We start from the raw sequence: 15,976 nt of genomic DNA, 5'->3' as shown, positions 1-15,976 counted from the left end.
CTAGGTTAAAAGTAATGGCCAGAGTTGCTCAGCTCTTGCAGTGCATCATAGCAGGAGACCAGTAAGATGACGGAGAAAATTACATTTCTGTCTTGCATTGCTTTGCACCAAGGAGTGGCTTGCTGTCCTCTAATTGTGGCTACCAGTTTACTACACATTAAGGAACCTTGTTACCAGAATGTGAATGCCACTTGTTTACCTCTTACTTGTGGAAGTGTACCCTTTGGTTTTCTGTGCTTTGAGGAGGTCTTAACTGAGTCATTAAAGCTTTTTTTTTTCTTTTATCTCTGCTTTTTTATGGCCACATTTTTCAAAGAAGTGAGTTCCTATTTAGATGCTAAGTATGTGCGAAGCCCCAGCAAACGCCATCATAAAACTTAAAACTGGATATTTGGAAAGAGCTTGAAGTCAACGTCAAAGTGAAACTCAGTCTTGTCTTTTGGTGTCTCTAGAGAACGGGCTTCTTTGAGATCTGTTAGGTTGAGAGCAGTAGTTAGGGGTGCGCAGCAGCTGAGGTTGAAGCCTGTCAGGTTCTCCAGCTGACTCATCGTGAAGTCCACAAACCCAGACGGGAGATACTTTTTTGCTTGTTAATGATGCAGCAAATAATACAATACTTCAATTTATAAATATACTTCAGTACATTTCAAAATACTTCAATTTTAAATTCTTTAGAACAAAACAGAAAAAAATGTGAAAGGGAAAGTTAAGGTCATTTTATATCTTTGTAAAGGACAAAAGTGATAGAATTAATAAAAATGACTCTGTCGCCATTAAAAATGACCAAAACTGCTCAACTGCTTCCCTTAATCTCCTCCTTCCCACTTCCCTTTCCTCCAGGAAAGACCATTGCACACAGCCAAAATGTGGAACTTTTAACTTCGCATATGCCAGATGAGAAGCCGGTGGCATAATTTGAATAAGGCGTGATGGGGGTGTGGTTCAGACTAAAATGTTTAATAATACTGCAGTGTGAGGGGGCGCAGTAGCCTGACAGCGAAAAGGCTTCGAGTGACAAGGAAGCTCAGCTCCTTTGAGTTTGTAAGCCTTAGAGTGGTAAAATGCTAACTCGAAAGTCAGATTCTGCCCTACAGAGACTTTCTTCTCACTGAACTGGAGAAGACCAAGACACAGAGACCTTGCAGGCAGCCAGTGAGCCCGTGTGCGTGACACAGTGCACAGCCACGCAGGTATGCCGGACTGGGCAGCGTAGCCATGAGCATGGGGCACTGATCCCAAACTAATACCCCGTGTCCCTAGTTGCTAGCATACCTGTTGGTATAGAGCTGCTGGATCCAAACTGCCTGTTTACTGGTTTATTGTGGTAACAATTTAGGTATCTCTGCGCTGATGTGGGCATAATTTCATTCTGTTGGTCTTCCACTTTGATGCCTTTTTCTGTAATTCAGGCCCACGGAAGGGATGGGAAGCATCACCTGACAGGGTTAAAAAGAGATTGTGGTAAATGTTGTGTTTAATGGACAGAACTGCCATTTCTGTCCATAGATCTGAGGATTTTGGATGCTTTTTGAGTCCCAGTAAACCCTCAGTGTGAGCCCAAAGTGTGCTGTGGAGTCATGGACCAGAGGGCTGGTGCTCTCCCGCCCGCACCGGGAGGCGGCCAGAGGCTGAGGCAGTGGCGGCAGGTGAGGAGATTCACACTGGTGCCAACTGGACTCGGGCACGCCAGGCGCCCAGGCAGCGCTGAGGACGGTACTGCTGCCGTAACGCACTGGGGACCAGCTGCTCAACAGGAGCCTGGCCACCGCGGGCGGCTTCTCCCCGGCTTCCATGGCACCCGACGTGCTCGGGGAGCAGGCCGCGGCCTGTTGAACAGCACACATTTATTCCCACGGGAATAGCCGCAGATTGTCACGGCAGCACTGGGAGATGTGGATTTATTTAAAAGTTACTTTCATGCAAATTTCCACTTAGCTGCCTGTTAGGTAATTGAATTTTTTTTTTCCTCTTTCAACACCTAAAGGGGGCCTACAGGAAAGACAAGGAGAAACTTTGTAGCAGGGCCCGTTGCGATAGGGCAAGGGGTGATGGTTTTAAACTAAAAGAGAGTAGTTTTAGACTAGATAAAGGAAGAAATTTTTTACAATGAGGGTTGTAGAACACTGGCCCAGGTTTCCCAAAGAGGTGGTGGATGGCCCTTCCCTGGAAACATTCAAGGCCAGGCTGGATCAGGCTCTGAGCAACCTGATCTGGTTGGGGATGTCCTGGCTTGGACTGGATGGGCTTTAGAGGGCCCTTCCAACCCAATTATTCTATGATTTATTTATTTATTTTTTATGACAGTTAGTACCTGGTTGCTTTCTACGGCTTCAGCTCAACCCACTCGCCAAAGGCCGCGCCGAGAGCCGGTGCCCGCCCGGGGAGGGGCAGCGCTGCCGGCCCGGCTCCCGCCGCTCTCCCTACCGGAGCGCGGGCCGCGGCCGTCGGGCGGCTCGCCCTTAAGGCCGCCCGCCACTCCCCGAGGTCGCCTTCCCCTCCGCGAAGCCCGACCGCCTCTCTGCCACAGCCGTGCAGCCCCCGTGAGCTGCCGAAGTGCAGAGAGCCGTACCCCAGCCCCGCAGCTTCACCCCCGCAGCCGTCCCCCCGGCCGGCCCCGCACGCCTCCTTAAGAGGCGGTGGTCAGCTGACGGCTGGCGCCTCCCCTGCCGGGCGGGTGAAAAGTGCCGTGTGCCCGCAATGGGGAGCGGGACCCTGCCCCGGCCCCGAGGGATAGCCCAGCCCGCCGGACCCCAGGCGACCGTAAGCGCGGTGCCTCCTCCTTACGCGCTTCTCCGCGGGCTGGGAGGGGAGGGGAGGGCTGGGCTGACAGGGCGGAGGGGGGTGCGCGGCTGCTCCGCGGGGCGGAGGGCCCGGGCTGAGGCGCCTGGAGCACCCGCGGGGGCGGGCGGTGAGGAGAGGCACCGCGGAGTCGCGTCCCGTTCCCCCCCCACCCCGCCCCTCGGTGCCGGCCAGCTGCTCTCTCCCTCCTTCTCCTCCTGGTCGGGCCCCCTTCCGTGAGGGGCGCCGGGGGGCCGGCGCGGCAGGTGCGTGAGCCGGCGGGCAGCGCGGCCGTGGCGGGCGCCCTGTCCGCAACCGGTCGTCTCTTTACCAGAAACCCCATCGCTGTCCGGCGCCCGCCCACCCCGAGCACACCCGCGCGTAAAACGAAGCTTTTCCCTGAGGTAAAAGAGAAGCAGCGAGGGGTTAAAAAAAAAAAAAAAAAAGCGTTGCCGTGCGTGCGAGGGGTAGGGGGGCATGCCCGGGGTGAGGGGGCGGCGAGCGGACGGAGGGGCTGCAGCAGTGACAATGAGCTGCCGCTGCTCGTTACCGGTCTCTCGGTCTCGGGGTGGCAGGTTCGTGCCTGCCTTGGTGCGGTGGCACCGGGACGGATTTTGGCAGCGGTTACTGTGAATTCTGCCATCTCGTTTACTTATCTCCGCTTAGTATGTGCGCTGAGGCAATGCACTTTGAAATTTATAGGGAAGTAAAACAATACATCTGGTAAGGAAAAAAAAATTACAAAATGTCTGCAACAGCAACTTTTCTTTTGGGTCCGGTATGAAAAAAAATGTGCTAAGAGTTCCCGTTTGTGACTTACAGCAGGCGTCTGTTAGCATGTATTAGAAGTACGATCGCAGACTGCATTCCCGTGTTTTCGTGGGGTTACACGCTCCTCTTGGGAACAAGCTTGCACACTTACTAGCAGTGGTCAATGTGCCGTCCTGGTTGACCTCTGGACAGTCCTGCTGCATCGTTTGGAGGAGCTGCTGCCTCAGTGGCCTGACCAGGTCCTGTGCTTCCCCTCCAGTACCTCAGGGGTTTGCAATGGTACAAAGTCTGTCACCTTCCCCTGAGTGGCCGTGGACAGTGGGTTTGAGCCACTCTGCTGGGCTGTGGACTGGAGCTGGTGAGGCTCCAGCACCTGTTGGCTGCGTGACCCCCGCAGAGCTTGTCTGTTGGCACCTTGTGTCGTACCTTCAGGGAAAATTCCTTTGGCTACCTGAACTGTGGAGTGTGATACCTTCAGTTTGATGGCATCTTGCAGATGAAGACATGCAGACTCTGAAAGATGTAGTGCCAAGTGAGGAGCAATGGTGTGGGTAGGACTCCAAACGGCAGTGGGTGTTCCTGGCAGGAAGATAGTCTTCTGCAGCTCAGTAAGCTCACATACCTAGCGTATGAAACAATTCATTTATAGGATCAGCTTTTTTTTTGTGGTTACCGAGCGTTGTTCAGCCTCCTAAGAATTTCAGAGAGAAAATATGAAGCTAAACTCGATGTGTTTATTTCTGTTGGGGGAAGGTTTTGAACATACAGCGTAGAGTTAAGTGCTCCTCTGCCATTGTTGTCTCACAATCGCCACGTTGTACATTTACGACCACTTTTCTGCACTCTCTTGTCCTGCTGTGGCAGGGATACATAACAGAAGAGAAATGGAGATACTTATTCTTGAATCACATAACTTTAAGCTCCTTCTACATGGCCAGTTAATCAGCACTGGAAAACTACCAGTTTGACTCTTGGCACCGAGTGCTGTTTATGACTTGTTTTTCTTAGAAGAATTAGACAAAAAGCAAAAAAAAAAAACCAAAAATTCGATTTTGTTGCTTCACTAAGATTGTGTACTTGATTTGATCTTAACTTGAATGTTTTTTAGTGAACATAGTTATCGTAAGGTGCCCTTCTTGAATTTTCATGATACTTTGAATAGATTTCTTTTATCAACTGGCTTAAAATGATGAGAATAGGAAATGTTTCAGCCAATCTGTTTTTGCCTTAGTATACTCCAGTTTATAACTTTTCATCATGCATAGAGGGGGAAAAGGAGTATGGAGGAAAAACAATGAGTATGGAGTGAGCCCTGACTGTTTCCTTCAGTGTTGTTCCTGCAAAGCCCTTCAGCAAGCTTCACTGACGTTTTGGGTAACCTCTGCTCTCTTCCTCAGGATGTTTTCTTGACAATACCAAGGGACTGAATCCAGTGCAATGCAGCAATGGCTTTCCAGGTGCACATCACTTCAGCAGTAATAGGAAATGGCTCTACTCGAGTCTGGTTTAATTGACGTGCACTATTCAGGGATGTGGTGACTTCCGTGACTTGCATATAGGCTGGAAGAGGACAGCGCTGGCAGTAGGACTGAAGCTGTTCTAGATACTTGGAAACTGTGCATTCAAATTGAATTAAGTTAATTGACTGGCTTGGGCTGGAAGATATTGGGGATAGACGTGTGTAGCAATCAGAGAGGAGGTGTCTCCTGCTTGTGCCTAGAAGTTCAAGCATATGAAAACTGACTACGAAGTACAAGACAACAGAAAGTTTCCATGGGAGACTAAGTAGCACAGCAGGTAGAAGCTCGGAGTATGGTATGGCCCATGGCTACTGCGCACAGTTGAGAGATAGGAGATTAAGTACAAACTTATTCTTTACCCGATAAAAAATACTGATGTGGATCACTGTCTCCTTATCCTTCAGAGCAGTATCCTAAGAAGGGCAGTGACCTTGAGGGAGCAAAACTGAATTCTTGACTAATTGTTTACTTGGTATTGATGGAGTAGGCCACATTTCAGTGGTTGCTCTAAAGACAAGTACATGTCAAAAATATCTGTGACTTACAGTCCAGAGATGTTTTGAGCAATAAAACCAAGTACTACAGCTCTGGTTCTGCTGGTCTTGGAGCTCCCAGCTAGAGCTTGAGGGACCAGTCATGAGACACATTTTAAAAATGAATTTACAACTGGTCTAGTTTTGTTTCATTTGCCTCTTTCTAAATAGAAGCTCTGTGTGATCTGTGTAAGGATTTCTCTTTGGTTTCATGGGCAGTGGCAGCAGAATTGGCTATCATAATCCTGAGAGGTGATGAACTCTCTCATGTGTGTTTGCTGTGCCTCAGTGATATAAGTGCCTCTTTCTCACTAGTCTGAGAAGCAAATCCCAGAACCTGTCTTAGTAATGGAAATGATCTCATCACTGCCGTAGGTTATAATAACGTGATGTAGTAACAGAATACTTTCAAAAGAACTTTTTTTTTAAGGGAAAAAAAAACCCAAAAACACTCAACCACTCTGGCATTCAGACTTTCCTGAGGGCTTTCATTTACTGTTTACCTCAGAGAAATGATACGAATTTCCTGACTGTACCAATTTCCAGTAGCCTATGTGTCAATGTCTGGAGCAGCATTACTCAGCCCATGGTGCAGGTTTGGGAGGTGGTCTCTCCAGGACATGTGAAAGTGGTCCACCAAGCAGAAGCAAACAAAGCACCAAGAAGCTCCAAGTAGCTTTTCAAAAAAAACAAATTGTGAGGAAAGTAAGTGTGGTAATGAACACTTAAACTGTAGTCTAATTTATTTAAAATGGAAAACATTGTAATGCTGCAATAGAGAATTGGTGGACTTTACTTGGAAAGATCAATTACTACTTCAGCCTGAAATTTCTGTATAGAATGATACAATTTCTGTAAGAAATAAGACCACAGTGTGGGTGAGGGGGGAAAAATATCTGACATATATTGCTAGACGATGGAGCCATTGCTGTACAGAGTTACTCATTCTCTCTAACATTCGTGATGAAATCCATGGGCTGTTGCCAGCGGTAACTCTGAAGTCTGTGTTGGTCCTGTATCAGCTGACAGGTGTGGTGGGTGCACGGGCACTTCAGTTTTTCTCCTAATACATTTTCCTTTCCCAGAAAGATGTTGCTGAGATGACACTTGCCGTCTCAGCTCACGCTTTTGCTGCGTGCTGGGGCTTCCAAGGCTGTCAGCATGTATCGTGAGAGAAGCTTTTGGGGTCTGGACTGACAAATACAGACATTGGTAGATGTTGATGCGTGAGTTGCCCAGACCTCTTCAGGTAATCCCTGGAGGAAAACCAGGTGCTTCGGGATAAAATTAACATGATCCTAAAGCAAATATCCAGCAGGCCACATAAATTACGTGCTAGGAGTGCCCCTTTCTCTCCACTAGCTAAGCACAGATGAAGACTTATGTGGTAGGCATTTGAGGTTAAGTGAGGTAGATCCTGCCTCCGGGGTGTGTGTCTCTGAGCACAGTAGTCTCCTGTGCAGACGGGACAGCTCTGTTTAAATTTTGAGATGCAACCTTTCAGATGAGCAGTAGCATTGTTAATAGTGCATCTTAAGGCTGAGCGCAAAGAAGGTGCTGCTGCTTTTTTTGTCTCCGATAACGAAATTACTTTGGCAGGAACTTATAGGCTTAAGTACTAAATTAAATGTTGCTCATTGTTAATTTTCACCACTTCAGGATGCTGAAAGCATATGTTTGGAAATAGCCTACTTTATTTCAAAAAAAGAATCCTTGTCTGTGGATCATTCCAGCTTCCATCCAGATGTAGGAAGGAGACAGAGAATGTAGGGTCAAAAGCTGCCATATACACAAATTCAGAACAATATGTAGTTTGACTCAGTCACATTTGTGTTTTTTGTGGTTATCTGATAGTAAAGCTATTGACCTGACTCATCTTTGATATTTATCTAATATTTTCCTTAACATGATCTCAGCATAAATCAGTAAAACTTTTATTTCTTTTCCTACTGGTATTATCAGACAATTATGACAGTGTTTACATCCTTAGCCAAGATTTGTAGGAATGTGCACTTTCATAGTAAATTATCCTTTAATATTTACAGTGATTTTAAAGTTATATATATATATATATATATATATATTTGCACACACACAGAGGTTACAATAAGATTTGTACAAATGTGTATTTATTGTAATAAGTGACAGTCAGAGCCCCCCAGGGGATTGCATTTTAGAAGACATGCATGAGGAACAAGACTGCGAAGTAGAATGTTGGGGTGGATGGAGGTGAAGGAGTAAGAAGCGTGGTGAATGCATTTGTACAGGCTTTCTGTTCCTGTCTGGTCTGTTGCATTGGCTAGACTATTTAATAGAAAGATCTGGCTTTTGGAAAACCTTGTAGTTTAAGTGTGGGTGGGTGTGGTGCGTTTAGTTTCTTTAATTTATTTTTTTTATTTTTCCTCCCTCCCTGTTACTATGCGTCTCCAAGATGTAGACTGTAAATGGGCTCAGCTACTAGGGCTGTATTTCTCATGCATTTAACTTGCTGCATTGTCAATTGAATGCTAAAAATAAATGTCCCCCAAGCAGAGGGTTTGTTTTGGCCTGTTCTGAACCCCATTAACGTCAGTGGGGAAACAACACTCATGAGCAATTGTACCGAACACGGTGAGGCTCTTGCTGTGGCCTGGACCATTGCTTTGCATGCTCTGTCACAGAAACGGTGCCTTTGTACTCAACGTGCAAAATTGTCACTCTGTGCAAAACCAGCAGCTGCTGCCTAAGGCTGCAATCCTGTTAGAAAAAACCCCACAGAACTACAAATCATACTGGGGAGAAGGTGACTGTGTAGACCCTTGGAATGTAACTAATTAGAAAATTTCTGCTTATTACTCGTATCCCGTCTTTTAGAAATACCCTTGAATGGAGAATTGTAAAAGATAATGCACTTTCGAGGCAATTCTGTTCTTAAAAGTTTCATAAATACGGATGCCTGCATGAACATCTGGAATAATGATGATATCTTAACCTAGGCAATTTCTATAAAATATGAAACTAACCATTCTTATGTTGCTGTTAAGTTTGAATATTCTTTCCTCCTAATCCAAAGAGAGTTGAAAATGAGTTTCTAACCTTAGTGCTAAGGGCAACACCCCTTTATCTTTTGATAAAGGCATGAATCTGCTAAGTTTTCACAACCATGTCTTTGGACTGTCGTCTTATGGGGAAAAATATGTCTTCATGTCACCAAAACCCTGCAACTATGAATCAAGGACAGCGCTAGTGGAAAACCTCAAGACAAATGAGAATCGTAGCTTGTACAACATCTAACAGGAAGATGCTAGGAAGCAAGTCCTAGCTTTTCTTATATCCAGTTTATTTTTATGGGTTTGTGTTGTGGTTTTTTTGGTTGGGTTTTTTTTTTAACTAAGCAGTTTAAGGTTCCTGTAGGAAGTTGGTATGAAGTCTGTGCTGACAGTAATGAGAACTGGTTTTGGTTTTTTCTTTTTTTTTTTTTTTTTTTGTTTCTAATTGCAAAATCTCCCAACATCTGCCATTTCTCTGGTATTTTCCACTTTGAATAGCACATGCTCACACAGACCTTCCTGGTAAGTGACTGATTACATCTAACTATGACATAATTCCAAGCGTTATTTTTCTTTTTATACTTAAATTCCTTTTTCCAAGAATCCCAAATATTTTAATGAGCTCTTCAACTCATCTGTGGACTAGTGAATATAGGTTTAGTTTTTATAATGAAGTTTTTGACATAGATAAATTAAATAGCTAGTCATTAAGTCAAATTTGAATCAAAATTATGTATAAAAACATGAAACTATGTCCCATAGTCTCACTTTAGACATTCTCCCCTCCCAAATACACAGTGTTGTGAAAAAATGGCTGCTATAACTAAGGTGAATATTACTAGGTATTGTTGTCTGAAAAAGGATGTGAGTGATGGGGTTTTTTTTTTTTTTTTTGGATTTTGAGGGCAGGTTGCTTATCTTCTGTGTGTTTCTGACAGTTATGTTTTGTAACTTACAAACTGAAAATAATACAAGCATGAAAAAGATGCTTGATATGGCTAAAGTGGAAGGAAAACAGGTGGTGTTGCCTGTAAAACTTTTCTCACCAGTGAATGAATGCCAAGTAAGGAGGATCATATGAACCGAGCCCATCTTCTTCCTCCTGTTCCTTTTTCTCTTTAAAATTACTGTTTTAAGTAGGTGTCGTCGTTTAGCCCCACTCAGGACCAAGCTATGCAGTCTCTTGCTCACCCCCCCCCCCCACCCTCCAAGGGAATAGGGAGAGATAATATAAGAAAAATGGCTCGAGGTTTGAGATAAGGACGGGGAGAAATCCTTAAAGTTACCATTATGGGCAAAACGGACTCAACTTGGGGAAAACTGTTTGTTATTAAAACCAAAGCAAGATGATGAGGAAGAGAACAAAAACAACTTCCCCCACACTGTTCTCTCTTCCTGGAATGAGCTTCATTTCAATTATCTCCACCTCCTTGCCCCTAAGCGGCACAGGGGGGAAGAGGGAATGGGGGTTACGATCAGTCCATCACACGTTGTTTTCTGCTGCTCCTTCCTCCTTGGGGGAAGAACTCCTCACATTCCTCCCCTGCTCCAGCCTGGAGTCCCACCCGCGGGCTGCAGCCCTTCACCAACTGCTCCAGCGTGGGGTCCTTTTCCACGGGGTGCAGTCCCTCCAGAACGGCTGCCCCAGCATGGGCCCTCCACGGGCCACAGCCTCCTTCGAGCACCTGCCTGCCCCGGCGTGGGGTCCTCCATGGGCTGCAGGGGGGTCTCTGCTCCTCCGTGGGCTGCAGGGGCACAGCCGGCCTCACCGTGGGCTGCACAAGGGGAATCTTGTCAGAAGCAACTTTACTCCTTCCCCTTGTTCACTGACCTCGGTGTTCACAGCCATTCCTTTCACAAGAAGTTCTTCACAACCGACTCAGGCAGACGCCTCTCAGGTTCTCTTCACATCTCTCTCCACTTCTTGCAGCCCAGCCGGCCGCCCTGCGGGAGGCCAGAGGGTGAGGGCCGCAAGGCCCACAAGGCTCGTGCCTCCCCCTCTCTGCCCCTGCTTCTGCTTTTTCACATCTTCTTCCTTTTTTAAAAATTATTTTTCACCTTCTTAAATACATTACCACAGGGACGTTATCACTGACTAGTTGTCTCGGCCCTGGCCAGTGGCAGGTCCACTCTAGGCCTGGCCGAGCCCACCAGACAAAGGGGAAACTTCCAGCAGCTTCTCACAGAAGCTGCCGCCATAGCTCCTGCCACTACACAAAACCAACACAGTAGGTCTGTCTATGATCAGCTGCAACGCTGTATGATTGTTTCTAAGGAAGCTCAGGGGAAAAATGACAGTGCTGGTTAACGCACTGCTGTGTGCAGGAGGAGAGCAGTGTCCAACCTGAAGAATTTGGCCCTGAATTTTTTGCATGCTAGAGCAGCGTATATATTTGGTTGTAGAGCAGTCCTGCTTCTTTATATCACTTGATATGCATAAATGAAGGGCTAGAGAAAGAACAAGCGTCGGGGATGAGGGAGACCAAAATTCGTATGCCTGCTCCAAAACGAATAGTGTGGGAAGGTGAGCGTTTGTCTTCACCAACTTAGAGTGACCTGACTGCATGCAAACTGGCTATTTTGAATTAACTTCAGTTCTGTGTATAGATGTGATAAATGCTCCCAGAAACAGCTTTATTAAAACTGATGTAGTTCTCTAATGACAGCTTTTTGCTTTGGCAAATTGACATTTGCTGAACAAACCCTCTTGTTGAAAAGTGTTTTAAACAACTCCCCTGGGTATTCCTCTGTCCTGTAATATGTGACAGTCATTTCCCTTTTGGCACAGAGCGGGCACATCAGCCACTGCTTTAATGTGCTGAGAGAGAGTTGGAGTTGGCAAGGGAGGTAGTAAGCCCTCATTATCTTAAGAAATAGTTAAATTAGAAGCTTCGGCAGTTTGGTAAGAGGATAGTCATAGTTAATCTAAGTTATGCTGAACTTTCTCTGGCTGACCAATTCTCGGAGAAGAGCATGAAAGTCCCCCTTACGTCCCTAGTTTTGCAAAGCTGTTTTAACAAGGGAATATGTAAATTTGGGGTTTCTTCCTGACTTTGCTGTCCATTTACTTCTTAAGTCATCGTTTGTGGCTCCTTAGTGGATCAGACTGTTTGTATCACATTCCTGGAGGCCACATTTAGGGTTTGGGTAGCTAGCAGTTACTGCTTTTTTTTAGTTCTGTCTGTTTTTTACTTTATGTAACCATTGGTGTAGCTAACCTCTTAGTACTGATAGAATTGGAATGCAGTAAGGTTTGACATACCTTCTTGCTTATGATAAGTAGAAAAACTTTCAATAATTGTATTAAATAAAACGTTATTTTCAGTTTTAACCTGTCTCCAAAGCCTCAGTTGTAAATGTTGTGCATCTCTTAATAGTGGCTTAGGTTCCTTCCCTCCTCCTCTCACAGCTTTCCTGTGCTGATAACAGTAGCACTTGAGATAGTGGTCTAAAAATGAAGCGAGTGTCACCTGATTCAAAGCTTTCTTCCTAAATCAGCAGAGAGATTGCACTAGAGCTCTCACAGCAGCTTGGCACTTTTACTGATGTTACTCTGAACTCAGCCGCAATGGTGCAGCAGAAAATTCAAGCCCTTTTGATGCTGCCGCTGCAGCACTGGGAAGAGAGCAGCTGCACGCACTTGTTGGCTGGAACATGGATGGCGGAGATGACCGGGGAAGAGACAGAGTGCTTCAGAGAACTTGCAAGAGGCATGGCAGAGAAAGAGGAAGCTCAGGAAGGGGCAGAACAACGTGCCACTCCCTTGTGCAGTCTTGGAGCAGGAAGATAGCTTGCTGCTTACCCTCTCCAGCCGGGAGAAGAGGCCTACGGAGGAGCCACAACCAAGTGTTACTTGAATTTGTAGAGAAAATCAAAACTCTTGAGTAAATGCTTTGTGATGTAAGTTTGGCTTCAAATATAAGCTGGTAGCTCAGGAGCGTTTTTGTAACTGCTCAAATCCTGGACTGAAGGTCTCTTTGGCTTAGAGGCTTGGCTGTGTGGAAGCTGGGTGTTAGACACAAGATGGAGACCACTGGTATTGATGCACTTCCTAATGCAAAAATGGCCCACCACAGACTTCTCAAGAAAATGGATAGGGTAGTTTGGCTATCCTGCTGGGTATAGTATTTATTTATTAAATCAGTTGATTATAAACTGTTTATATATGAAAAATGTGAAGGAGTCTTTCATAGTATAAGTTTACCACTTAGTCTCTCCCCTCAATAATAAAATGTATGCAATAGGGATGTCCGTATTTGCCTTTGTGTGTAAAACATATTCATATTACTTATTCAAACTCCAGCCATAGCCTTAAAATATTTCAATATAAATTCTACCTGCATCATTTAAGAGACTGAGAAATCTAAGCGTCAGAAGTTTGTTCATGACTACTTTTACTAGAAAGTCCTGACAAATTTCCTTGAGTCACTGTAACTACTTTGTCATGCTTTTAATGTTATGACCATATAACCCAAAGGAAGTGCAGCACAATTGTCCCCTTTTTTTTGCAGACAGTGACCAGAGCTCATATTTTGAGTAAACAGTCCAAAACCAGAACATCAAAGTTGTAATGTTGACTCAGCTGTACAGACACTGTGAGTGTAAGATGACAAAACGCACCTTTTGTGTGGAGTCCTTTCTCCATCCCTGCACTGCCAGCATGACTGTAAGCCTGTGTGTGCTGGCTGGCATTATAGGGGAAATATTAGAATCAATTTTTCAAGTTTTTTTTTTTTATTTTAAACCATCCCAATTTTACAGCAGGGAAGCAAAAGAAGGAATGAAGGCATAGATAAGTTAGATATGTAAGAACCCAACTCTTGTTATTTTAATAAAATCTTTAAAAGGCGTTAGCCCAGAAATATTTAGAAGTTGGATGAAATCCCTATTGTCACCAAGGGAGAGTGAGGAATTTGGACTGAGGTCTTTGGAGTCTAAATCTAGTGCCCTAGTTCAGCAATTCTTTCCACAGTATCAATGAGGCTTCTTAAAGGGGGTTCCCAGAGGTTTTGGCAAGCTACAGCTCTTGGCCAACACACTGCAGCACAGTAGAGGAAATGGAAAGTTTTGTCCAAGATCCAGGTAAGAATGAAATGCAGGGGAGTTTTTTTCTTTTCTTCCCTTCACCGAAGTTTTAAAAGAATATATTAAAGAAACAACTCTGTCCACTCAGGTGTTGCACTTGAGATGTATATAATTTAACTTTAGAAATTATTATTTAAGTGTTTGCATTTTTGGCAACACTTTTAAAGCTGCCACTGGTATTAATTTTTTTTTTTTTTGGTGGTGGTTTTTTTGTTTGTTTATTGGTTTGGGTGTTTTGTTTTGTTTTTTTTGTTGTTGTTGGGTTTTTTTGGGTTTTCGTTTTTTTGTTTTTTTTTTTTTTTTTTTTTTTCCCCCTCTCCATTTCAGAGACCCTGGCTTGACATCTCAAACATGCTAGGTACTTGGGGCACCCTTTATCTTGAAGTGTGAGTTTTTCTTCTCTGCACCTTAAGTTGGGCTTCCAAAAGCAAGAATACCCTTAAACAAGTAACTGTCACACATGGAAAGTTTATTTGTGGAATAACTAAATTCTGAAATCCTAATGTAAAGAAATGATGGGCATTTTTTAATTTTGCTTTTTCTTAATTGCAGTGTGTATATAACAAATAGCCTGCATAGACGATCTTCTTGAAATTATGGTGGACTTAACTAATGTACTATAATTGCTTTTATGGGGAATATATCCTAATAATTATTATTTTTCATGGAACTTCCCTCAGATTTTTCACATTCTCCTTTGGTTTTTGGCCTTCTTGCTGGAAAAACAAGCGATCTGGTTCCCACATAAGCTACAGGGAGTCTGACCCACACAGTGGGTCATCTGCTTGAGGTTTTTTGACAAGTTTTGAGACTCTGCCATCTAAACTATCTTGTGGCTTGGATTTCTGTAGAAAAAGTCTTTGCCATTGTTAAAGAATATTCTTGGAATCCCTCAGCTGAGCTTTTCTACATTCAAGGCTGTTTTTTATTACTAGTGCAATTTCATGTTAAGTAAAACAAAAGACATTCGAGAGAAGTTGTGTAAAGGTATTAACTCAAGGAACCTTTTCGTTCCTAGAATTAACTAACTCCTTACTTTGTGTTTACTCACTTCCACTTTCGAATATTTCTGTAAGTTTGCCATACAGTGAAATCATGTATGATGACATGGCTTTTTCTTGTAACCTCTCTCAAATTGTTGCAGTGAGTGTTTCTTGTTAACTCTGCTTTGCGTAAGCAGTGTAATTGTAAGATAAACCATCATGCCCTGAATCAATGGCCTCTTTTTTCGGGCCTGCAGTTAGTGTTCCTGGTGAAAATACAGGACTTGGCTGGTTGGGAAACATAGTGGGAACTTCCATGACCAATGTGAAATGGGCGCGGGTATTCAGGCAGAAATGCTTCCAGCCTCTTGAATATTCCTGTTGGTAAGGTGGTATGACCTTTGCAGAATGTAAGATAGGCATCATTATTTTTCTCTTGGACTAAATCCAGCTTAATTAGGTTTATTACAGGAGCAAGTCTGATTTCCCCTGACTCACCTCCTATTACAGGAGGTTACTGTAGCATGGAGTTTTCCAGGAGGTGCTGGGCAGCTGTATATAGAGAACTGGCCTAATTATTTTACTGCTTCTGTTTTCCTTGCTTTTGGTCTCTAAAGTAGCCTCCAGCACTAGATAAGGTGTAAATTCACCTTGCTGAAGAGTTTCCAGAAGAGTTTTCCTTGCTGCGATGTTTCCAGAGCTTCAGCTGCGCTAGGGTATTTCATAGTGCTCTCCTTTCGTTGAAAGGAAATCTTAGTTACTCTGTGTCACCTGTAGTTTCAGTAATTACTTACAGGCTGACAGGTCATCTTTCAAAAAGATATTCGCGATCTCTCCAGGTGTTACATCCTCTTCAGCAGGAAGTCAAATGTGGTTTCCCAATCTTAAAAATCTCCTGTCTAGCTATTTATGCTGTGTCAACTTCCTTGCCAAATTTCACCCTAGAGCATTGTCCAAAAATGTGGCACAAAGGTTGAGCTTTTTGCTTTTCTGCGCAGAATCCTTCCTTCTACCCTTGCTCTCTTAGCAAGGCATGGGAAGAACAGTCATTGCATGTCAGAAAAGCGTATACTTTTTCATTCATGATGAAAATGGATTGATGGCTGCTCGAAGGCACAGAGTAAGAAGTAAACTGTTTCTTGTGTGGGAAGACCAAAATTAAGAAATAACATTACAGGGATTTTTTTTTATTATTTTTTTTTTCAGGATCATGTAGAAACAGATGATTTTTTTTTTTCCTGTTATACAATCTCAGGATCAATCTGTAACCAAATAAA

At 44.2% G+C, this 15,976-nt stretch overlaps 1 protein-coding gene across 1 annotated transcript in view; it reads left to right on the top strand.

The window, feature by feature from the left end:
* Positions 1 to 2,678: 2,678 nt before the first annotated feature.
* Positions 2,679 to 15,976, top strand: part of PLA2G4A (phospholipase A2 group IVA) — an 87,370-nt gene continuing 74,072 nt past the window's right edge. The window contains exon 1 of the mRNA XM_086753938.1: positions 2,679 to 2,760. The gene's annotated coding sequence lies outside the window, so the exon portion shown is untranslated. The remainder of the gene's footprint in view (positions 2,761 to 15,976) is intronic.

The sequence above is a fragment of the Chlamydotis macqueenii genome, chromosome 8, assembly GCF_036417535.1.
Source record: "Chlamydotis macqueenii isolate bChlMac1 chromosome 8, bChlMac1.mat, whole genome shotgun sequence".
In the NCBI taxonomy this organism is placed as follows: Eukaryota; Metazoa; Chordata; class Aves; order Otidiformes; family Otididae; genus Chlamydotis; species Chlamydotis macqueenii.
Note: the sequence above shows the minus strand (reverse complement) of the source record. Positions and strands in the feature narration are given on the sequence as shown.